Source organism: Hibiscus syriacus, unplaced genomic scaffold (genome assembly GCF_006381635.1).
Source record: "Hibiscus syriacus cultivar Baekdansim isolate YM2019G1 unplaced genomic scaffold, ASM638163v2 tig00110907_pilon, whole genome shotgun sequence".
Lineage (NCBI taxonomy): Eukaryota > Viridiplantae > Streptophyta > Magnoliopsida > Malvales > Malvaceae > Hibiscus > Hibiscus syriacus.
In genome coordinates this window covers 208,039-234,521 of record NW_024062908.1, presented here as the reverse complement: position 1 = coordinate 234,521, position 26,483 = coordinate 208,039, and the positions used below count along the sequence as shown (strand labels likewise).

The 26,483-nt window shown below is 33.8% G+C and overlaps 1 pseudogene; it reads left to right on the top strand.

Moving 5' to 3' along the window:
* The first annotated feature begins 15,521 nt into the window (after positions 1-15,521).
* On the top strand, positions 15,522-17,288 carry LOC120146290 (annotated as a pseudogene).
* Positions 17,289-26,483: the final 9,195 nt, after the last annotated feature.

The window sequence follows — 26,483 nt, the reverse complement described above, 5'->3', positions numbered from 1 at the left end:
CATCTCTTGTATTATAACCCCTTTGTCCATTAATACATATTATTTATGTTTAACGAACACGTTTTTTGTGGATCAACACCTCTTTTGAATGATGCAGATGATGGAAACAAAATAAAAGAGCGCAAAAATGAAAAGAGTTAGTTAAATAATAACCAAAACAATCACGAAAATATCCTACCCCACATGCTTATTATTCCTACCCGGACATGATCTCTATTCTGCAAGTTGATTTTGAACAAGTCCTAACTGCATAAATTTCTAGTTCAGATGCTTTGAACTTAAAATAAGGTAGAAAATGAACTCAAAATAGCCTAGGGTTTGAAATGAGGTTTTAGGTGGGCTCTAATTCCTTGTAGTCTCCCGGTTTAGGTTCTAAAAAGGTACCTGAATTCTCCTTGCTGGTGCCCCCTTGGGCTTGCCAGACCCTTAGTCCTAAGCCCATTACAAGCTTATGTGGACTAAGTTAAACTCGAGAGGAAACATTCCCTTATGCCCATACGGAGAATAAATTCACACGAAAGCATAAGGTATATGAATCCCGAATGTTACTTGTTAGGCCCATATGGAGAATAAATTCTCACGAGAGTGTCGCTGTCACCCCCACTTAAAACGGGTTTGGAGCTCGGGTATAGAGCCTGAGATGAATTTTTTTCAAAAATCTAAAATCATTGAAAGAAAACATCAGTACAACTATTTATTTGAAAAATAATCAACGATAAATAATGAGAATCGAATAAATAAATGAAAATTTAAACTTAATATTTTCGCTCAAAAAGACAACCGAAAATTAATTTCGGCGTGACTTTCTTACCTGTCCCTAGCAGAGTTGCCAAGTTGTCGCGACCTTCTTTCGGTTGGGCCCCGGAATTGGGCTTTGACTTGAAATAATTGGGTTAGAGTCTTCACCGACCATTTAAAAAAATTTAGGTTAATCGGACACCATCCTACCTGATCTGCGTTTTACTAGAAATGTGTCGGGTTCGGGAGTCGGTTTCGGTCAAGGAAGGATTAGCACCATTGACTGCCCTTTCGGTACCAATTAATTTGTCGATTGTCTTTATTTGCGAAAATTTAAAAAATTAAATTAAAATTTAAGTTACCCGATTCGAATTGGTTACCTTTAATTAGTTGGAATTTATCTACAAAGTTAAAAATATTAGAGAAAATAAATAAATAAAAAGAAAAAAATTAAAAATATATATAAAAATTATTAAAAATTAAAAAATAAATAAAATAAAATAACAAATAAAACTAATCAAAGGAAAAATAAATAAAAAATACAAAAAATAATAAAAAGTATTAAATAAACCAAACAAATATAAGATGAAATAAAAAAATAATACAAAGTAAATAATAATAATAAATGATTAAAACAAATATACGAAATTGGAAACAAAAATAAATTAAAACAAAATAAATAAATAAATAAAAAGGACCAATTTGAAAGAAAATGGAATTATGGGATAAAATTCAAGTTAAATTGGCGAAAATTAATTGTATTAAAAACACGCGGACTTTGATCTCGGGTCGGGTCGACTCGCGAGTCTCACAACGGATTATATAAAAGCCCATTATTTCCCAAAAACCTTCATTCTCACTTTCTCTTAAGAAAATCAGGCCTAACCCCACTCCATTTCCTCTCAATCTCCCCCAGAACACGTCCACTCCTCTTCGCCCGACCACCACCTCAAAGCCTTTGACCGCGGCGGCGACCGAAAAAGATGAAAAGCCACCAAAATAACGCCTTTCACACCCTAAACACTAACTTGAGGCCCAAAATCCCACAAACCTTGCGAATCAGTGTAGATCTAACCCGAAAGTCTCGGCCTTTACCTCTTTCGTTGGTGACCCTTTCACTTCCGGTGGCTCTCCGGTTGATGATTCGGGTTTTGGCCCTCTGTTGTGTATTTCCTTGCTTTGTGCGTTGTTTAGCCGTTTACTTTCGTTGTTGTTTTTGTGTTTGGTTCGACTATTTTTGTTGGTTGATGGTTTACTGTATTGACGATCTCTTTTGTTTGATGTGGATTCGTGGCTGTGTTGTTGGTTCTCGGCTCACTCTTGTTGGCAGTGTTACGGTCTGTGTTTTTTGTGTGTTCGATATATGGTTCTGGTTTAGTATTTTTGTGGCTCTCTGTTCTGATGATGTTGTGTGGTTCACATTGGTTTTGTGTTCTGTATTTATAGGCCCCGATGGGGGTCTGTTTCCAGCTATTTTGGGGTCGATCCCAAATATTCCAGGGTCGTTCTTGGTGATCTTGGATGGTTCAGTCCAAGTAGCTCCGATTTTGGTGATGCACATCACTGAAATAGTCAGTCAACCGATGATTTTCGATCTGCTAGAACCCTTGATCTCGACCGTTGGATTGGGTCAGATCCAATGGTCTAGGATCTGCTGCGACACTAGACTTAACGTGGAAACCCTAATCTTTTGATGTTGGTTACGGGCTAGGTCAGACCCACTTTGGACTATCTGGACCTTTTATTCAAACCTGAAAAAATGGAAATAAATAAGTCAACAAAACAAAAAAAGATTAAAATGAAAATAAAAATAAAAATATATTAATTAAACTATATAATATATACTATATAATATAAACTATATAATATATATTTCAAAAATATTTTTAAACTATATATTATATTCTTAAAAAGTTTTCAAAACTATATATTATATAGTTTTCAAAAATGAATTAAAAATATTATATAAGTTTTAAAAAATGTTTTTAAAATTATATATTATATAGTTTTTGAAAAATGTTTTTAAAACTATATATTATATAAGTTTTTCAAAAATACTTTTCAAAACTATATATTATTTTCAAAATGTTTTGAAAAAATATATTATATATATATTTTTCAAAATGATTTTTTAAAAACTATATAATATATAAATGTTTTCAAAATGTTTTCAAAACTATATTATATATATATTTCAAAAACATTTTAAAAAACTAAATTACTATATACATATATATATATATATAATAAAATAAAAAATATATATAAAGAAATAACTCCGGGCGAAAATGAATGTCTACAGCTGCCCCTCTTTGTCCTTTTTTGTGAAACGAAAAATAGGATAAAGATAAAATAACACAAATTTTCGTACGGTGGAGTTGAAAATTTATTTGAATTAGGAATAATTACCTGTCGAATTTGAGTTGCGAATGGCACCCTCGTCGCGAGGTCGAGTCCATATTGAAATGATATGGAATTGAAATCGTAGTTCGAAATTTGAATCAGAATGTGGCTCCTTATTGTCCTTCGGTCTTCTTCTCGGTTCAAAGACCTTGGATAAAAAATTCGACTGGAAAGTAGTTCCTTGACTCCACCATGTGGTTGATAGGCCCTCGAGCCAAATGAAATCGAACTCGAAAGGTCTTCGTTCACATATAGCTTTTCTCCACTTAAGGTATGCTGTCGGAAAACAGTTTCTTATCACTAAGGCACGACTAACCCAGGTCTTCTTCTCGACTTGAAAACCTCGACTGCAAATGGAAAGTAGTGTGATTGATGTGTCATTAAGCTGAACAGAATCGAACTAGACAATTTGGTTGATAGATAGCCCTTCTTGCCTTGAGCTATGTTACAAATGATGTGCCTTGGAGCTGAGCGTAGTTGAACTCGAAGGTCTTTTGTAGGCAGATAACCCTTCTAGCCTTTAGTTATGCTGCAAATGATATGCCATGGAGCTGAGTGTAGTCGAACTCGAAGGTCTTTTGTTTGCAAATATCCCTTTTGCCTTGAACTATGTTGCAAATGATGTGCCTTGGAGCTGAGCGTAGTTAAACTCGAATGTCTTTTGTTGGAAAATAGCCCTTCTTGCCTTGAGCTATGTTGCAAATGATGTGCCTTAGAGCTGAGCGTAGTCGAACTCGAAGGTCTTTTGTTGGCAGATAACCCTTCTAGCCTTGAGTTAATCTGCAAATGATATGCCAGGGAGCTGAGCGTAGTCAAACTTGAAGGTCTTTTGTTGGCAAATAGCCCTTCTTGCCTTGAGTTATGTTACAAATGATGTACCTTGGAGCTGAGCGTAGTCGAACTCGAAGGTCTTTTGTTGGCAGATAAACCTTCTAGCCTTGAGTTATGTTGTAAATGGCGTGCCTTAGAGCTGAGCGTAGTCAAACTCAAAGGTCTTTAGTTGGCAAATAAACCTTCTTACCTTGAGCTATATTGCAAATGATCTGCCTTGTAGCTGAGCGTAGTCGAACTCGAAGGTATTTGGCTGACAGATAACCCTTCTAGCCTTGAGTTATGTCACAAATGATATGCCTTGGAGCTGAGCGTAGTCAAACTCGAAGGTCTTTTGTGGAAAATAACCCTTCTAACCTTTTAGCTATGCTGCAAATGATGTGCCTTGGGGCTGAGCGTAGTCAAACTCAAAGGTCTTTGGTTGGAAGATAACCCTTCTAGCCTTGAGTTATACTGCAAATGATATGCCTTGGAGCTGAACTTAGTCAAACTTGAAGGTATTTTGATGGCAAATAGCCCTTCTAGCCTTTACCTATATTGCAAATGATATGCCTTGGAGTTGAGCATAGTCGAACTCGAAGGTCTTTGGTTGGCAGATAACCCTTCTAGCCTTGAGTTATGGTGCAAATGATATGCCTTAGAGCTGAACGTTGAACTCGAAGGTCTTTTGGTGGCAGATAGCCCCTCTAGCCTTGAGTTATGCTGAAATGATAGTTTCTATGAATGCTTCCCTTCACGGGTTTAAGCCTATCATAATTCTTCAGGTGGTTCCTCTGAGTGGGTCTGAACTAAGTGATATGATGTTTGGATGACTCCCCTTCACGGGAAAGCCCACTGATAAATTCTATCAGCCGAATATCTTCCGTCGTGGAATTGAAAACTGGCTGGAAACCTGCTACTCATTTTTGAGTTAAGCTGATCTGGATTCGTTCTGAATTGGCTCTTGAACCCATCTGAAATTGATTATGAGATCTGTAAAATTGTCAAGTCGGTTAAGGTGTAGCTTCTCACTGCTCAGTCAAACAACCACCATCAATCTTTAAAGGAGCTTTTGAATCGAGTATCTTTCGTCTTGAAGTCGAGACTTGACTCTAAAGCTGTAAAAATATGTATGTCTTAAATGATAATGTAACAAGTATGAATGTCTGTCTGTCGATCTTGATCCTTGGAATCGATAATGCCCCATTTTTTCTGGGGTTCAAGCCTTTCACATTTGAGAATGTCCTGTTTGAAAATGTTTTTCTACTTTCTCTTATTTTAGGAGGGGAAAAAGTTAAGAATTCTGTAAAACATTGCTCCTGAATTCAGGCTTGCAATCGAATCAAATCATAAACATGAGTTCAAAGACTATCAAAGGAATCAATAGCTCTTTTAATGCTTTTAGAGTTACAACTCTTTGATAGATATTCAAATGGATGAGTTGGCTTTAGGTGGGTCTCCTATTTAGCCATAAAAATGTCATTTTTCGGTCATTGATTGGATTGGCATTTTAATTGGATGTGGACAAAATGGCGTAACTAGCATAATCAATTACAAGACCATCTATTTCAGTTCTCTGAAACCTTCCATTTGTTCAAGCTTCGTAGGCTCCTCTAACAAAGGCAGTGCAGAAATATCTGTCTAAAAATAAAATTCTTGAGTGCTCGTGTGAATTTGACTATAACAGGTGTTCCTTAACTCCCTTAGTCTATTTTACCGAAACTCCTTATTTAAATTTTACATTGTCTGCCTAACTGAATCCATAAAGCCGGGGCGTTTAAGCAATTGCTCTAGAGGGACAGCTCAATATCGTTGTAGATATTATAATCAGTTTTATCAGGCTAGCTAAATATTATCCATAAAGCTGGGATGACTAACCAATTACTGTAGAGGGACAACTCAAGCTTTATTGTATAGATATTATAATCATCTTTATCAGGCTTAGTTGAATCTTATCCATAAAGCCGGCGCGTTTAACGAATTCCTTTAGAGGGACATCTCAAGCTTTATTGTATATATTTATAATTATAATATGGGTATACGGATCCAATTTCTTAAGTTTGTCAAAAAGAACCTGTTATAGTCTAGGTGTTTGTTGGAAGTCAAAAATTTCATCATTAGAATTCAATTTACAAGCAACTGACCTAGACTAGATTCACTTACTCAACTATTCCATCTGTAAAGATCATGATCATCATTGAACGTCTTAAACAAAAAGTATAGTAATTGTTATATGCAAAAGATGCCCCATGTTGTCCACACCTATGCATCTCTAAAGACCAAGCCTTATGAAATGGGAAGGTTATATTGGTTATTTGCAAGAGAATGCTACGATGTTTGAGTGTAACTTCTGGGTAAGGTCAAAGTCCTTTGTTGTATTAGCTAGTCAAAGATCTGTAACTCTGAATTATTTACAGAGTTTTTTAATTCAGTTGATATTCAAAGAATTGCAAGTTTGCAAATGTGATTCTTTGCTCGTAATCTTTAAAGTAACATAAATTTATTTTAATGTCCTTATAAACTTAAGAAAAAATGAAAAAAATAAATTGAAAAAAATTAATCAAATGATGAAATAATCTTCCTCACTTGGATGCCTTCAAGTTGTTGAAGTCGATCCAGTTTCGGTTACTCATCTTCTGGACAATTCTCTTGAATACGTAACAGTTCGCAATAGTGTGCCCTGGGACACCGCCATGATATTCACAATGAGCATTCTCATCATACCACTTGGGATATGGGGCTTCGTGGGTTCCACCGGATATGGTGACACTACATGGGTGTCAAGAAGTTGTTGGTAAAGCTCTTTGTAGGTCATCGGAATAGGGTCAAAATGCTCTATTTCCTTATGAGGTTATCTGGAATCTTGTTTAGAAGTACCTGACAATACAACTGCAGTTGATTTCGGACTGGAGATTGTAACACCTTTACTGACATTGTTGATGTTGTTAATCTCTCAATCTCTCTCCCTCATAAGATGTTTCTTAGTGGCCTCCCTATCCTTAATTTTTCCCTACTTTATGGCTGACTCGATCATTTCTCCGGCCATAACCGAGTCTGAAAAACTTCATGATGTGATCGCAACCAGGTGTCCAAAGTATGGAGCCTTCAGGGTCTGTACGAAAAGCTTCCGGGTTTCATTTTCATCCAAAGGAGAATGAACTTGCACAACCAAGTCTCTCCATTTTTGTGCGTATTGCCTGAAACTCTAGTTATGCTTATTTTCCATGCTTTGTAGGATAACTCGATCTGGCTTCATGTCGTTGACATGCTTGTAATGTTCCAGAAATGACTTGGCTAAATCCTTCCAATTCTTGATATAGGATTTGCTTAGTTGATATACTATCAGATGCCTGAGCCCGACAGACTATCCTGGAAGCAGTGGATCAGGAGTTGGTCGTTTCCTCCACATCCTGTCATCTTTCGGCAGAACATGGTGATGTGAACGGATGGGAAATTGTTCCCGTCAAACTTCTCGAATTCCGGGGACTTGAATATCGGAGGAAGAACTAAGTCTGGGACTAGACTGAGTTCTGCGGCATCGACCCATGGTAGTCATTGTCTCCTTTGATTACCTTCATTTGGTCTTCTAATTGCTTGATTTTCTCCTCCATCTTCTCTGTTTTGTTCTCTTTGTCCAAATCAGGTATATGGTAATAAACCAAATTGTTCTCAGGGTTAAATATAGTAGTATATATCGTTACAGCAGACAGGGTTTTTGCCTTTGTTGCGAATAGGTCCTCTTGAAGTTTGGGTAAGATTCTAGGTGCGATAACCACTTGTGGGGTATGTGGCATATCTACCCTTTTCAACGAACCTGCCCTAGGTGCACTTGCTTGATGTAGACCTGATAACTTGGCCATAATTGGATCGACCAAGGACTCTTGGATTTTCATTATTGTATCCAAAGTACTTCGACTGCTCTGATTTATCTTGTTTTCCAACTCTCTCTGGAGCTTCAACATGTTCTCCTCGATTGAGCAATTCTGGTTTTCATTTTCTTCTTTTTCAAGCGGGTGTTATGCGGATGGGGTGTGTTTAACGCTTGAGGTGGTGTATCCAGTATTGTTCCTTTTTTATGAGACATTCTTCCGTTAGTTAATGCGAATGTAAAGAAAATAACAAAATGCAAAATATGTCTAAATGCATGATACATGAAATGTTCGAAGCATTGATCCAAAAATGTGTCTGTTATTATAAATAATCCTTATTAGGGGCACAAGTGTTATATCTTAAGAAACAAAAAACATTTTGATGGTATAGATCCCGAACAGACCCTGACAAGTTGATTCGTCTTCCGTCCTTTTTTTGTCACTGGTTGAATATCATGTCGAACCGTTCCACCTCCTTTGGCTAAACTGTGAAAGTGACGAGCTGCTTGCCCCAAAAAAAGGTCTTGAAGGACTGCATCTCCGGCTTTCACTCTCTGTTGAGCTTGTTCCTAACGAAAGTTTCATTGGAGTCCTCCATCAATAGGAACTATCCGAAGCTTGCTTCTTGAATTTGTCAATAGTGGCCTGTTGTCTTTGAAGGAACTCTCCAGGTCAATAACATTTTCTCATCTTGCCCTGCAACCTTTGTCATCTCAAAAAGTCAACTTTTGGTGTGCACAGTGTAAATCCTGGTCCATCCTGAGTATTCTTTGATCATAGCTGAACTTCTGAGCTTTTCATCTATTGTATTATAACCCCTTTCTCCATTAATACAGATTAGTTACGTTTAATGAACACATTTTTTGGATCAACACTTCTTTCGAATGATGCAGATGATGGAAACAAAATAAAAGAGAGCAAATATGAAAAGAGTTAGTGAAATAATAACTAAAACAATCATGAAAATGTCCTACCCCACATGCTTATTATTCCTACCGGACATGATCTCTATCCCGCAAGTTGATTTTGAACAAGTCCTAACTGCATAAATTTCTAGTTCACTTGCTTTGAACTTAAAATAAGGCATGAAATGAACTTAAAATAGCCTAGGGTTTGAAATGAGGTTTCGAGTGGACTCTAATTCTCTGTAGTCTCCCAGTTTAGGTTCTAAAGAAGGTACCTGAGTTCTCCTTGTTGGTGCCCCATTGGGCTTGCCAGACCCTTAGTCCTAAGCCCATTACAAGCTTATGTGGACTAAGTTAAACTCGAGTGGAAACATTCCCTTATGCTCGTACGGAGAATAAATTCACACGAAAGCATAAGGTATATGAATCCCGAAGGTTGCTTGTTAGGCCCATACGGAGAATAAATTCTCAAGAGAGCGTCCCTTTCACCCCACTTAAAATGGGTTTGGAGCTCGGGTATAGTGCCTGAGATGATTTTTTTTTCAAAAATCTAAATCATTAAAAGAAAACATCAGTAAAACTATTTATTTGAAAAACAATCAATGATAAATAATAAGAATCAAATAAATAAATTTAAATTTTTATAATTTTCGCTCAAAAAGACAACCAGATATTAATTTCGGCCTGACTCACTTACCTGTCCCCAGGAGAGTCGCCAAGTTGTCGCGGTCGTCTTTCGGTTAGGCTCCGGAATTGGGCTTTGACTTGAAATAATCGGGTTAGAGTCGCCACCTATCTTTTAAAAAAATTTAGGTTGATCGGACACCATCTTACCTGATCTGCGTTTTACCATAAATGTGTCGGGTTCGGGAGTCGGTTATGGTCAAGGAGGGATTAGCACCCTTGAACCGCCCTTTCGATACCAATTAATTTGTCAGTTGTCTTATTTGCGAAAATTTAAAAATTAAAATTAAAATTTAAGTTACCCGATTCGAATTGGTTACCTTTGATCAGTTGGAATTTATCTGCAAAGTTAAAAATGTTAAAGAAAATAAATAATAAATAATAAATCAAAAGAAAGAAAAATTAAAAATATATATATAAAAAATATTTTAAATAAAATAAAATAAAATAAAAACTAATCAAAGGAAAAATTAATAAAAATAAAATAAAATACAAATAATAATAATAATAAGTATTAAATAAACCAAAAAATATAAGATGAAATAAATAATAATAAGAGGTAAATAATAATAATAATAATATGATTAAAACAAATATACGAAATTGGAAATAAAAATAAATAAAAACAAAATAAATAAATAAATAAAAGGTCCAATTGGAAAGAAAATGGAATTATGGGATAAAATTCGAGTTAAATGGGTGAAAATGAATTGCATTAAAAACATGGGGGACCTGAAGGGGGTTATCCCCATTTTCATTAAAAACACGCGGACTTTGATCCCGGGTCAGGTCGACTCGCGAGTCTCACAACAGATTATATAAAAGCCCATTATTTCCCAAAAACCTTCATTCTCACTTTCGCTCAAGAAAAACACACCTCACCCCTCTCCATTTCCTCTCAAACTCCCCCAGAACACGACCACTCCTCTTCGACCGACCACCGCCTCAAAGCATCCGACCGCGACGGCGGCATGAAAAGATGAAAAGCCACCAAAATAACGCCTTTCACACCCTAAACACTAACCCAAGGCCCAAAACCCCACAAACCTTACGAATCAGTGTAGATCTAACCCAAAGTCTTGGCCTTTACCTCTTTCATCGGTGACCCTTTGACTTCCGGTGGATCTCCGGTTGATGATTCAGCTTTTGGCCCTTTGTTGTGTATTTCCTTGCTTTGTGCGTTGTTTAGCCGTTTACTTTCCTTATGCTTTTTGTGTTTGGTTCGACTGTTTTTTTGGTTGATGGTTTACTGTCTTGACGATCTTTGTTTGATGTGGATTCGTGGCTATGTGTTGTTGGTTCTCGGTTCACTCTTGTTGGTAGTGTTTCGGTCTCTGTTTTTTTTGTGTTCGATGTGTGGTTCTGGTTTAGTTTTTGTGGCTCTTTGTTCCGATGATGTTGTGTGGTTCATCGTGGTTTTATTTATAGGCCCCGATGGGGGTCTGCTTCTAGCAATTTTGGGGTCGATTCCAGACATTACAGGGTCGTTCTCGGTGATCTCGGATGGTTCAGTACGAGTAGCTCCGATTTTGGTGATTCACATCACCGAAATACTCGGCCGACCGATGACTTTCGATATGTTGTGTAACACCCATCTCCAGTATACCTTTATGTATACAAGATACAGATGTCCCATCACTTTTGAAACATTCTACTATTTAAAAATACGTACAAATTTGTTGATTTTGTATATCATTATAATTTACTTATAATAAAAAATGCATCATCTCGCATACACAATAAAACAAGTGTTTAACATTTTACCATAATACATTAGTTTAATTTAAAAATCTTTTTAAAACACTTTTATTAAAATCTATTACATGCCAACTAAAATATGACTAAACAGTCCATTATATCACACAGTTAATGATGAGGCGACCTTGTCTGAATTCCAAATATCTCCTTAGTTGTATTCAACCTACGCGTGAAATAGACACATGTTAAGTATTACTTAGTGAGGCATAGTTAATCACAATTAACAATTCTACGCACATGTTATATTTTGATATTTAAACTCCAAGGAATATTGAATTCCAATGGATATACTACAATTTGAATCACTGATTCCATTAACCTCATTTATTAATCATTATTGGAATCCATACATTCCCCAGGAAATTCATACAATTTGTATAATTTCCTTATAATATTAGCACTCTCAGTGCTTTATCTGAAAGATCATACACTTAGTATGATTTCTCTTTCATTTTAGCACATGAAGTGCCCTATTCGAAAATCCATACCATTAGTATGAATTCATTACCATTTTAGCACAAAAAGTGCCCTATGTGAAAATCCATACCCTTAGTATGATTTCCTTATCCTTGTAGCACCCTTAGTGCTTTATCTGGAAATCCATTCACTCAGTATGATTCCTTTACCATTTTAGCACATAAAATGCCCTATCTGGAAATCCATATTTTCAATATGATTTCCTTATCATTTAGCATACTCAGTGCTCCATATGGAAATCTATACACTCAGTATGATTTCCTTATCATTTTAGCACACAAAGTGCCATTTGGTAATCACTATACATTCATTAATAAATTATGTTATTTTAACTATTACCACATGCACGCACATAATTAAATGCACTCACCTGGTTTGCCTTGTTATTATTTCCAATACGCAAATCTGATTACTCAGCTACTTTGTCTTTGCCTTTCGTTCTACTAGATTCTGGAGCTTGATTTCGATCTACTCAAGCATCCATTAAAGACACATTAAATATCACTTATTAGTATATTGAAATCTTTCATTTCTTAAACTAAAAGAAAGGCTATTTCATATCTTATTTAAATTAGGTATCGATACCCTCTATAGGGTATTGGTACACCCCTAACTGAGGTATAGATACCCTATCTAGGGTATAGATACCTATCTACATTCTAAAATTTTTATCTTCAGGGGGTATCGATTCCCCCTATAGGGTATCGATTCCCTACTGACATTCTGTAATTTTTCGTTAAAAGGGGGGTATCGATGCCCTCTGCCCAGGGTATCGATACCCTCTGCCCAGAAATTATAGTTTGAGCACGAAAATCACATTATTTCTGCTCAAACACTTCCTATTTCACTCCTTTACCTATACTTAACTCCTCTACTCATACTTTAACTCCTTAATACTCATTCAATACATCTTTAACTTCAAAATCCACTCCTCAACATAGATTTCAAGAATCATACTCAAATTTCAATATATTCTAAATACAATTCTAACACTTCATATTCCTTAATTAGCATGATGACAAGTCAAATCTTCCATAAAATATCCATAAACCTTCATATTTCATCTTGTCACTCAAAAACCCATTATCTTAAATCTCTAATATCTCATCAATAACTTAGTTTTAATCTCCTTTAAACCTTCCTTTAGCTTCCATAATATACAAATCTTCAATCCCCCAACAAAATCGAAGGAAAAAACTATTAAATTAAAAGCTTACCTTTAAGCCGAAGGGATGAGTTCACCCACGGCAAGAAGAGGAGAACAGAAGAGTTGACTTCCTATTTTCCCCCACTCATTCTTATTTCCTTATTTAATTACCCAATACCCCTTAATTGAATTTTAAATTCAATTTTAATCCAAATGACCAAAATATTCTTTTAATCATCATTTCTTACAATTTAGTCTAAATCATGAATCCTATTCATCTTCATCTTTCATTATTTAATTTAATAAATCCTCGTATTTTTAAATCATTTCAATTTAGTCCTTAAATAAATTTTTGGGGCATTACATGCTGGAACCCTTGATCTCGACCGTTGGATTGGGTCAGATCCAATGGTCCAGGATTTGCTGCGGCACTGGACTTAATATGGAAACCTAATCTTTGGATGTTGGTTATGGGTTGGGTCAGGCCCACTTTGGACTATATGGACCTTTTACTCAAACCTGGAAAAAAGGAAATAAATAAGTCAACAAAACAAAATAGATAAAAATGAAAATAAAATTAATAATATATTAATTAATAATATAATATAAACTATATAATATATATATTTCAAAAATATTTTTAAACTATTTATTATATTCTTAAAAAAATTTCAAAACTATATTTTATATAGTTTTCAAAAATGATGTAAAAATATTATATAAGTTTTAAAAAATGTTTTTAAAATTATATATTATATAATTTTTCAAAAATATGTTTTTAAAAACTATATATTATATAAGTTTTTCAAAATAGTTTTCAAAACTATATATTATTTTCAAAATGTTTTAAAAAACTATATATTATATATATTTTTTCAAAAAGATTTTTTAAAAACTATATAATATATAAATGTTTTTAAAATGTTTTCAAATCTATATATTATATATATTTAAAAACATTTTCAAAAACTATATTACTATATACCTATATATATATAATAAAATAATATATATATATATATATAATAACTTCGGGCGAAAATGAGTGTCTACAATTTCTTTTTGTTTGAAAGCTGATTATTCTATTTCTAATAAATGTTGTGAATGAATATGCGGGTTTAAAATGTTTGTTGCAGAGAGAATATAGTGAAGCCTAGCAACTTCCCTTTTCTTTATCTTTTTCAATTTGTTTCTTTTTTTTCCTGAAGGAAAAAGAAAAAGGAATTTTCCTCAGTAAATGGGTTGCTTTCACACTAGGAAACTAGGGGAACACCCTGGCACGAAGACCCTGTTACTCTTGCTTCACAAACTGCTTGTAAGTCTGTAAACAACAATGTTTACGTGGCTTTGTATTGAGAAATTGTCCAAATTTGAGTACTTGGTTCTTTTCCCTTTGTATATGCAGTTAGTGTTAGTGAAGTCGAAGCATACTTTGAGCTATTCAAGAGCATCAACGGTTCCTGTTGAGACCCTCGACGAATCCCTCGACACAGCGGAAATAAAACTTGACGGTCTCACCAACAATCCAAGAACGAAAAACCGAAATCGGGAGGAAAGGATGCGAATACTTACAGTGAGTTTCCTTGAAAAACAGCAAAGACAACAACGGCTAATGGTGATCACGAACGGTTTGAATCGTAAGCCTCCACGAAAAATATGTCTCGCCCTCTACTCAATTCACCTGATTGAGAGCAAAATTTACTTTTCCCAAAAATAGTTTTGAGTAAAAGTTTTCCAAATTAAATATCCATTAAAAGAGTTGCAATCAGAATTACATTCTTTTAATATTTACTTACTATATTCGGGATAATTAAAAACATATGTATATCAAATATACATATATTAACTCTAGATATATTTTAGTAACGTACAACAAATTGTACATATTTGGTCATTTCAATCCTAGGGTGTTACTCTTTAGGTTATTGTAACGTTAGTAGTAATTATTAGAACAATTCTAATATTACATACAATGTGTGACACCTAGCAATATATCATTGTCACATAAGTTATAAGAAATTATGATTCGACATATAGTCTTCATGATTAACACTTTTATGTATTACTTTTTTGTCTTTATATCTAGAATAGACACAAGTCTTGGAATAGTCACATTTGTGATATCTCATATCAAATTATTCGAGCATGTCCATGCATTTATAGTCTCACTCAATCAAGTGACATGTGATATATTTCCTATTATGTAGGAAGGACAAATCCTATCTTAATCATACACACCACACTACATATATCGAAATATATTCAATAACAATCTTTATAGTGCAACCAGTTATGAAGCATGTTTGATTGTATCAAAACATACAACAATATATGTTGGGATAGCATTGATCTCAAGTCTGAGGATCATACATATAGTCATTACCATGAGCAATGTAATGACTGTCACATAATAATCCAAAACATATGCTCATGGTAGGTTAATCCAATACATTGTTCTTTAACAATATAATAATGTATCAATTTTGGCATATCTATGTCAATGACAACTCGTTGTCATCAATCAATAAAATGTTAGTCTTAAGCGTATTATTATTATCCATGCCCATAATAATACTTGACTAGGGATCTTTTAATAATAATAATATTATTATTATATAGATTTTATTATATTTCAGTTTATGTTAAACACAAATATATAACTGAAAATAATAGTGACAATGTCTTTATTCAATAAAATCGGTAAATAAAATGTATCATTACAATAATGATATGATTGGTCTTTGGGAATACTCTAATAGTTCCGTGGTTGATGATGGAGTGATCAGCAAGGTTCAATTCTTCATTCTCTGTAATGCCATGCATCTTTTACTTTTTCTTTGTTTGGTTTTGAATAAGGATTTTTACATGTGATGCCATGTGAGTTGAGCTTAGGAAGATTAGTGTACACAACGCTTTTAACTTGTGCGGTGCTTTTTGTGGATAAAATCTTGAGGTCTGATATACCGAATCGACAATACCTTTCAAGTTGGTATAGACTGACAATATGTGTGGTTTTGAGTTGTTTTGTATGTTCTCTGGACTTTGCCCGTGACTGTGAGGCGCTTTTTGTGGACAAAATCATGTGGTCCGATAGACCAAAGCGAACAAAATGTATGTTGTTATAGACATCGGAAAATACCTTGCAAGTTGGTATACTATAGACTATGACATTATGTGTGGTTTTGAGTTTTTCATGGTTTTCTGGACTTTGCCTTTTAAATCTCCTTTTCAGTTCCATTATTCGGTTTCTGCAAATTCAAAAATTTGTGTGCCTCATCCAGCTTATCTGTTGTGTGCACGTTACGCAGGAAGAATTTCAGTTAGCGCTGTCTGAGAATAGGAAGAAGGAAAACATTTTTGCAAGTCGGGTAAAGTGTTTTCTGTTCTTCTTCCTTTATATTGTTATGAAATATTAGATAGCACATAAATTTTCCTTATCTAAATTTTATTTGATGTGCATGCTCTTCTATATTTATCCAACCTTCTTATAAAATGCAGATTTTCGATTTATTCGACGCCAAGAAGAAGGGAATCATTGATTTTGGTGACTTTGTTCGAGCACTCAGTGTCTTCAATCCAAATGCCTCGCAAGAGGATAAAATAAATTGTAAGTTGATATAATAATCTTAGTTGCACAATTTGTTTAATCTTCCATCTCACTTTTATCTTATGGTTTTACATTGCAGTTACATTTAAACTTTATGACATGGATGGAACTGGTTTTATCAAGCGTCATGAGGTATATTGGGATTTACTTTTCAATTCAGTCGCTTTACTTTGAGCGGAACAACCGATTTCGAAGATTCACGCAGATCATCCATATCTATGTTTTGGTTCAGTTGCATTTTTTATACAAGCATGCCTTACGTGATTTTCGCAGGTTAAGCAAATGCTGATTGCACTTTTGTGTGAATCCGAAATGAAGTTAGCTGACGAAACCATTGAGGCAATACTCGATAAGGTGAGAGCCTGTTGCAGTATGGTTGTTACGATATATACCCGAGTGCATCGAATTATCATGTTATCGACAATATATATGTGAAACGAAAACATCACTCCTCTTTTTGGTGAACTGGAATATTTCAGAACTCTGTTAATAGTTGAATTTTTAATCTTTGGTGGGATTTACGAACAGACATTCTTGGATGCTGACATTAATCAAGACGGGAAGATATATATATATATATCAGAATGGAAAAACTTCGTCTCTCGTAATCCGTCATTGTTGAAATCATGACCCTCACATACCTGCGGTATGTGTTACCGTGTCGTAATTCATCTCGACTTAAATTTTCGTCGCCGAGAAACTCATCCGTGGCGTAACTTGAATCAATGCAGGGACATAACAACAACGTTTCCAAGCTTTGTTTTTAATTCTGAAGTAGACGAGGTTACCACATGATTTTTTTTGGGGGGGGGGGGGAATATGTGTTGTACTTGAAAGAATGTTTTTTTCTTCTTTTTCTTGGGGTATGATTTGTTGAAATTGAGCGTCTTTATGTGGAGAAAGTAGCCTAGTTTTTGTTGTATCCCTAAAGCCGTCAAATGTGTACAGGATAGTAGCTAAGTAGTTTATGCTACAGGCATTCTTATTAATGCTATACACATCGAATAATTTGTTGGTTACTTTTGATTTAGTTTTATAAACGTATAGTCATTCGATTCAAAAAATATAATTCGTATCACTTTTATTTTGTTTTAATTAAGATGTGCTCAGTGAAATGTTAACGTTCATTAGTTTGATGGCGTGACAAGTTAGTAAAAAGATTTAATTTTTACTAACCCTTGAACTTTAGATAAAATACTAATTAGGGACTATTTTATAGATTCAAAGTAATTTAGGGACAAAGTTATAATTTACCTTTTTTATATGTCCACCACCCTCCCCCCACAACTCCATCTTCTTGTGCCACACACCTCCCTCTTCTCTACAGCTGTTACATTCGCAGATCTAAACGCACGATTCATCAGTGGTCACTACTTTGAGCGCCATCTTCTGCGAACGAAGAAGTCAACCACTGTCGATCAGAGATGATGAAGTCCGAACGCCTCTTCAATTTTTTGGGATAATAATTTGTGTAGAACCTTTCTACTATATAGGCTTGTAAGTTCCTCGATGAGAGTTGGGACCCAACGTTTGTGATGATTATTGCATCGAAAAATCATCATTCTAAATTTTTCGAGCAGGGATCTTCAGACAATGTGCAACCTGGTTAGTCTCACTCGTCTGATATGTGTCATTTTTTACCACTATTATAATCGTTGGAAACTGATGTTATATTAATCAATGCAGGAACTGTGATCAACAGAAGTGTCTGCCACACAAAGAAGAATGATTTTTATCTCTATGCTCATGCTGGGATGATCGTAAGTTTTTGTAGAGATTTGTTTTAAATTGATTCATGGTTGTGGATGATTTTATAGTTGTCTCAGTAGTGCAAAATCTCTAATAAATTCATGATAAGAGCTAATGTTTATATAATGTATGGAGAAAAAAATGGAAAGGCGTTCGGACTTCTTCGTTTCGGATTGGCAGTGATTTGGACTTTTCGTTCGCGACCGTAGGTTAAGTCTGCTAGGGTCATAGCTGTAGAGAAGAGTGAGGTGTGTGACGCAAGAAGACGGGTTGGGGAAGAAAACATTTAAAAAAGGATAAATTAAAACTTTATCTCTAAATTACTTTGAATTTATACAATGGTCTCTAATTAGTATTTTATCTAAAGTTAAGGGATTAAAGTAAAAATTAAACCTTTTTACTACTGTCCACATCATCAAATTAACTGAAGTCAATGTTTCAGTGATCACACCTTAATTAAAACAAAACAAAAGTGACTACAAATTATATTTTTTTAATCGAGTGATCATACGTTTATAAAACTAAAACAAAACTAACTAACTCTATAGTTTACCTTAAAATTAACAATCATAAATATATTAAAAAACTATTATAAATCAGAATAAATTTATATAAAATTTACACTTGCACATATTAAGTTTTTTAGTTGTTAAAGTGATGATTGTTATCCCTAAAGATTTTAAATTCAAGCACTGACAACTGTAAATTATTTGAGAAATAATTGAAGGTTTTAGAACAAATACTACTACTTGTAATCACTCTAATTTAATGAAAAAAATATAGATGAAATTTACATTTATAACATTTAAAGCATAATAAAATATAAATTGAAAATTTATACATATATGATATTCCAAACAAGAGATTGTATTAAAAATAAAAGATTTATAATATCTATTAAAAGATATCAATAGTAAAAGGGAGCGTTGTTCTCTTTAAAGATCTCGATTTTAAGCAATTACTTCTGTAGTGTGTGTTATCAATGGTTGCAAATTTTTTGAATAGATAATATCTTGTAATAACTTCATACTATTAAAAAACATAAGATTTATATATCAACCTAAAGGATGAACACGAGATTTTAGGTGGCACAACTACTCCCTCTTATCCATCTCTGATAAACCTTACTATTATTATTTTAATAGTTTAGGGTGATTATAAGATAATATATGTTAATAAGTTTTTTTAATTTATTAACAACGCACACAACTACAAACGCAATTGCTCGGATCTAAAATTTCTAGAAAAAAAATCATATATAGTTTATCGCTGAGACCACTCGATAGTCGGAGGGTTCATCAACCTTATTATTAACTAGTGAAAATATAAGAAATTTAGTAAAGCATAATACAAATTAGATAAGGAGCAGGAATATGTAGCGTGGGGGCGAGGAAGGATGGAGAGATATGCAACGAACTACCTTGGTAGGTAAGGTTGGCCCTGTATTAACATGCCAAGTGACAGCAATTGGAGTTTTTGAGTACCTCTTTTTGTTTTCAACAAAGTGTTTTTATTTTCCTTTTGACAGCAGGTTTATTTTTTGTTAACCATATAAGTGCGCAAGAGGACATGTCCCTGAATTCTTGCTTGTCGACTCCGAAAGTATACGACGCTGTGGTAGTGGTCGACGACGGATTGTGAACGGTTCCTACAAAAGACAACTAAGGGAAAAATCTATGTATTTATATGTTGTCTAAAACTACGTCGTCTTAAGAGCAGTTGAGGAAGACCGATACGATACGACAACATTTTGGTACTTTGCCCATATTCGATCCATGACCTGATCTTTTTACAAAGACTTTCTACTCTCTCCATTTTGATTACTTCTACCCAAGACAACACAATAAAATAAATGATGTTTCTTGTGCGTTCGACGAGCAACGATAAGTGTCAATAAAGACGATCACCAATAAATTAAATTGTAAAGCGATAAAATTATAAGGTACTTAACGTATAATTATATTTTAGTTAAAGATGTAATTGTAATTTTAAATAAATCATAATTTAAATTAAATTGTTTTTTTAATATTTGTTTTTTTATAATTAGTTCAAATAATAAACCAAATTTAGAAAACCCTATACTTAAAAAAAGCTTTGATTCTCTCATCGTCGCCGTCGCCGCCGCCGTTTCGTTTTCCTCCTTCGATTGAGTTGTTGTCGTCACCGTTGTTTGCGCAAACAACCCGTTAAGGCAAGTCAGATTACTTTTATTTTTATTCAAATTTTGTTTTTTCTCCAAGCCGTCACCAGAGGGAGGTGGCTGAACGGCTATCGGTACTTTCACCGACAGTGGTTGTGGTTGCCGATGTGAGACCTCCCCCCTCTAATTCTTTTTCCCCAATCCCATATTCCCTATACCTGAACTTGAACCCTAACCTTAATTTAAAATTACCCCAATTGTATAACTCGAATTCCTTAATTGATTTCCAAAATTCCATTTCTAGAACCCAAATTAGAACAATTGCTTTATTTTTCTTGTTCAAATCAGTTTATTTCAATCCAATTCTCGATTCCCAATTTGTAATTCATGCAGGGCTTACTAGTACACTAGCAATGTGTACAGGTACTCAGGCAACCATGTATCGGTACTTGGTGTGTATTGGTACCTTAATTATGAGCTATGTATTTGTATTAGCCTTCGTGTCCCGATACACTCATGCAGTGTATCAGTAAGATATTTGTGATTCGCATGATTCAACCCTTTAGAATGCAGGTTTAATGTCATTAAACATTGTAATAATGTTAGTTTTGATTTTGTCTGTGCAAATATAGATTTTTTTTCGAGATAGTTGATATTAAAAATAAAAATAAAATTCAAATTACAGAGTTGGATGTGTTTATCAAGACGAAGATGGCCATAATCAGGAAAAAGATGGATGCAATAGTGAATCAGATTTTGAAACTCATATTGAAGAAGAAGAAGAAATTGATTATCCAATTTATGATGATAATCATATAGACGATGAGAAGACAATTGACAAATTCATTGATGAACACATATGGGATAAGATTGGAAAGGAATTAAAAGATTACAATGACAACAATATGAATTTGTTGAAGTGGAAGACTTTAGATGATTTCGTTGAATTTATCACACTTATGCAAAGGTAAAAGGTTTTGGAGTTCGAGTCGACCAGATAGTGAAAAGTCGAAATGGTGGTCACATAATTGCAAAGAATTGTGTCGTAAGGAGGGATATAGATAGGATAGGTGGAATAACCTTCGAAACAGAAAACGTGTCCAGAAATCAAACATCCGAGTTGGGTGTGAAGCATTTATTGGATTCAAATTGGATGAAAGTTTTCAATATTGGAAAGTTACAAAATTCCACGCTGAACATAACCATGAAATGGTTCAGCCAACATATATTTCTTACATCTGGTATTTAATTCATCCAAAAGTTAATTTGGTACGTACTAACTGATATATTATATATTTAATGTTATTTAATGCCTTATTTTGTAGGTCATTCCAAAAAATTAGTGAGTTAGATCGAATTAAGATTAAGAGCATGCTAACTCTAGGATTGGAGCAAGTAAGATGATACAAAATTTCATCAATGAAGCTGGTTCAATTGAGAATGTTGTGTTTCTACCGAGTGATTTGTACAACTATCTACATAGAGTCAAATTAGAGGAAGTGCAAGATGGCGACACAGAAACGGTGATGGCCTATTTATATGGAAAGTAAAAATTTGATCCTTTCTTTTTGTAAGGCACACGAGGGATGAATTCAAAATCTTAGAGAAGTTATTATGGGCCGATGGTATATTACACGTAAACTATAAAGACTTTGGGCATGTTCTTGCATTTGATACGACTTAAAAGTGCAATGCATACAATAAGCTATTTTTTGTTATATTTGGTGTTAATCATCGTCGAAACAGAGTTCCAATTGCATGTGGATGAGAAAGATGAATCATACGTGTGGATTTTACTATAGTTGATTGAAGCGAGAGATGTCCACAGACTTCTTACTGTTATTACTGATAGAGATAAGGGCATGACAAATGTCATTTCTAAAGTACTACCCGAAGCAAAACATAGATTGTATTTATGGCATATCATGAGGAATGTGCAGTCTTATGTCGATCATAGTTTTCTCGACAGTTTTTTGAGATGCGCTGACAAGTGTAGAACTAAATTTGATTTTGAAATGGCTTGGAAAGAATTAGTGGAAAACACAACTTTGAAGGAAGGAAATGAGTTCAAGATTTATATGAAGATAAAGAGAAATGGGAAGAAGTATATTTGCAAGGATTTTTTACATAGGTAAAATCATATACATTTGATTTTTAGTGATTACTATATATTATATTTAGTTTCTACATTTAACAAAGCTATATTTTGGTTTTTGGTATGCAACAATGAAGATAACTTCACGGTACGAGTCAATTAATAGAACATTGAAAATTTGGTTGGACAAAAAGGTGATGTTGTATCGATTTGTTGAAAATTATCATAAACAACTACAATCTCTAGGATGAGAAGAAAGTTATCAAGACTACAAAACAAGTGATGAACAATCGTGTTGTGACGGTATGATGTCAACTTTAAAACGTAATGCAGCCCAAGTATATACTAGAAACGCTTTTGCTACACTGTGCAAGGAAATAGTATACAAAGGTTACTATTTGGTTAAAAAACAAAAGTACAGAATTCGGGCATGTGTTAATGGTTAGAGCATGTTGAGACAGAGAAATTATATCTTTCATTGAAAGATACCATACATGATACCATGTACTGTTGCTGTATGAAGTTGGAGTCCGTTGGCTTTCCATGTCGTCATATGTTTGCCATCTTGAAATATAAAAAGGCAAAAAAGATAGCTCAAGGATATATAATGAAACGATGGACTACTTATGCAAAGAAAGATGTTAGATTGGAAAATAAGAATTCAAATATTGATGATAATAATCCAATAACAATTCAAGATATGTATTCGAATCTAGCCTGTTATTGTATGACTATATGTCAACGTGTGTCACAAACATTCAAAACTTTCAATGAGGTAAAATATCAATTTGTAAAATTGAGTCTTAAATTGCAAACGGTGAAAGCGGGATGTAAAAAATGAACGGGTACAAGAAGAGAGACTATTGGAATTGGCAACCCTGTAGTTCTTGAAATAGGAAGAGGAAAACCCAATAGAACAAAGCTCCAAGCTTCTTAGTCTAACCAAACACAGTTTTCATATGATGAAGAAATCAAGTTCGACTTGCATAAAACCACTAAACCATCTCCGAACAAGCCTTCTAATTAGGATATGAGGCATACTTATGCACCTGAAAGATCAACATTAGTCGGATACATGCTAGACAAATATAAAAAAAGTTGACATATCCGAGGTAATTAAATGTGAAATATAAAAATGAATACTCTTTGTTGTTATGTATGTTGATAATTTTTTGTTTCACAGGCTGCATATACTAATGAATTGAGAATTATGGAAAAAGATCCAACTATTTTGGATTGGCAACCAAATAAGGATTGGTAATGTGCATTCTATATATATGAAGTAACTACATATGAAATTATGAAATATAATAATATGATAGTCTTTCTTGTTATGTATATTTGAAGTTAAAAAATTTGTTTTATTACTGAAGTGAATCATTTACTTAAATAAATGTGTTATTTTTGTTGTTGTTACAATTACTAATTTTATAATTTTTGACTCTCGTTATAAACAGGCCTTGGTCTTATCTCATGGCGGATAATGGTTGAGGTTGTCATTTTCTGTGTCCAATGGGAGATTTAGTTTAGTTATGTTATTCTAGATATGGATGCAGTGACATTGTACGAATTTCTTATAAGTTTTAATATTTCAAATTTTATGAACTTGTTTTCTAGTTATTAAACCTTTATCTTATTTGAAATTGTGATTTAGTATGTTTTGTAATAAGCATAAGCATATTCAAGACTATTTGCAATTGAATTTACGGTGTTTTGTGTATCTGTCAATAATCAATCTAGTCATTAAATTTTGCACAAATGCATTTGAAATCCAGAATACATGGACTGTATCGATACACATTTGGTTATATACGATGTGAGGGCCATGAAAATTTAAGTAATAGTTTAAAGTACCGATATGCACAGAGTACTGATACGTTTTAACAGGGTACCAATACTATTTAATTATTTTCATATTCCAGTGTATTTTTAGGGTATCGATATGCATCCAATATTGATACTTGTGGACAGTTTTGAAAATCCAAAAAGTATGGCAAGTATCGATACCATTAAGGTATCAATACCATGTAATTGAAGTCATTATCCAATATAGAGTTGTGGTATCGATACAGTCTAGGTATCGATACTGCGGAATTATTTTCAATTCCAAAGATGTATGCAGGTACCGATACAGATGATGTATCTGTACATTATTAATTAGAGTATCGATACTCGGTCTTTACAATACTGGTACGCACGAGCCTTTCACCTATAAATACCCTCTTATCTGATTTTTCCCAAAATCTATCAAACCTTAACCCTAAGAACGCCAATTTCTCTAAAAAAATCCACCTATTTTTAACTCAAAATTCAAAATCTTTTAACGTTTTTGCAAGGCTTTGAATGGATTTCATCTCCAAACAGCGAATCGAGCATACCCATCACATCTTTATCGTTTTCCCAAGGTATTATTTCCTTTTTATTTATTTTTCTCCACTATGTTACTTTTTAAATAGATTTTTGATTTGTTGATTATTGAGTGTATTTTTTAGGTTTATATGGTTTAGGGTTTAGGTTGAATATTTAGGTTTAATTTTATCGAATATAATATTTGGATGTAGGTTTTTTACTTGACTTAAAATCTAAAATGGACTGAAAATTGATGTTGAAAACATTTTGATTTTCGATATAACAAATAAAGTATTATTGAATTTTAAGATTTTATATTCAATTTTGAATTATATATTCGATTAAATTATTCTAATATAAAAAATATTACTCCAAGTTTTCAAATGTCAATTTTAATCCTTACTTAAGTGTATAATTGTGTTTCAATCTTAAAATATTTTTGAAACAATTTTTACAAAGTATTTCGAACCTTAATCGAGCCAAAAATAAGTTTTAAGTAAGGGTGTACAGATACATCCATAGGATATACCGATACCCTTGAATTTTGAATGTAATAAGGGTACCGATACATAGCCTAGTGTACCGATACCCCTCATGAGAAAATTGGCTCCGAGAAACATCAAATGTAATTAGTGTACCAATACCCCTAGGAGGTATCGATACACTCGTCGAAATATTTGAATTTTACACTGGGTGTACCGATACCCTTTGAAGGTATACCGATACCCCTACGCTCCCAACAGATTTTTTAAATGGTATTCACACCATAACGGCTCTATTGACTTCACCAATAATCCCCAACGTTCAGAATCAATCTAATGTGTATTTAAACAAGTTCTGTAGCCATTGATCAACAAGAATTGAGAGAGAATCAAAGAGAAATCATCTATTTTCCATTCAATATTCATTTATCTTTCAAGAATACCATGTGTGCTCAATTTTATTTATTCTTTAGTGTTCTTTCTTTGCTATAGAATTGTGCAAACATCTTGCCTTGTTAGGTTTTTCTGTAAGTTTGTGAAATTTGTAATTTTCTCTTTGGGAGAGAGTGTTCTCAAGAATTTGGGGTATAATTCTTGAGGGAGTTGTAAGGTTACTCTTTATCCTCAAAAGAAAGATAAATTAGTGAATTTGTGGAAAATCCTTAGCGTGGATAGCTAAGGTAATGGACGTAGACTTTGGTTGAGAAAGTCGAATCACTCTAAATTATTGTGCAAATATTTTCAATTTTCTGCAAAAGCTTCCACCGAATTTTTAATTGCCAATTCACCCCCTCTTGGCTATTTCTTTGATCGATTAACTCAACAATTATTATCAGAGCTACGCTCATTTGAAGGTTTTATCACCTCTTGAGTCGATTCGGGAAGAGTTAGATCGATATTCAAGTCATCAATGACGTCCACTTCTGGTTCATTCTCCATGGAAGAATCACGACCAATTGACGTGCCTCTTTATTTCAACGGAACAAACTATCATCGTTGGAAGAGGTTAATTATGGTATTTATCCAATAACATTATCTTGAAGTATGGATAATAATCAAGAAAGGATACTCTTCTCCTACGAAGAAGGAAAAGAAGTGGAGTGATCATGAACAGAAGAAAGCTCAACAAAATGCAAAGGCTATGCACATGTTATATTGTACAATTGATCCAGACATCTATAAAGGAGTTTCTTCTTGTTCAAATGCCAAGGAGTTGTGGGATAAGCTTGAGGAAATCTATTGAGACGAGAAAGAAGAAAAAATAATGGTG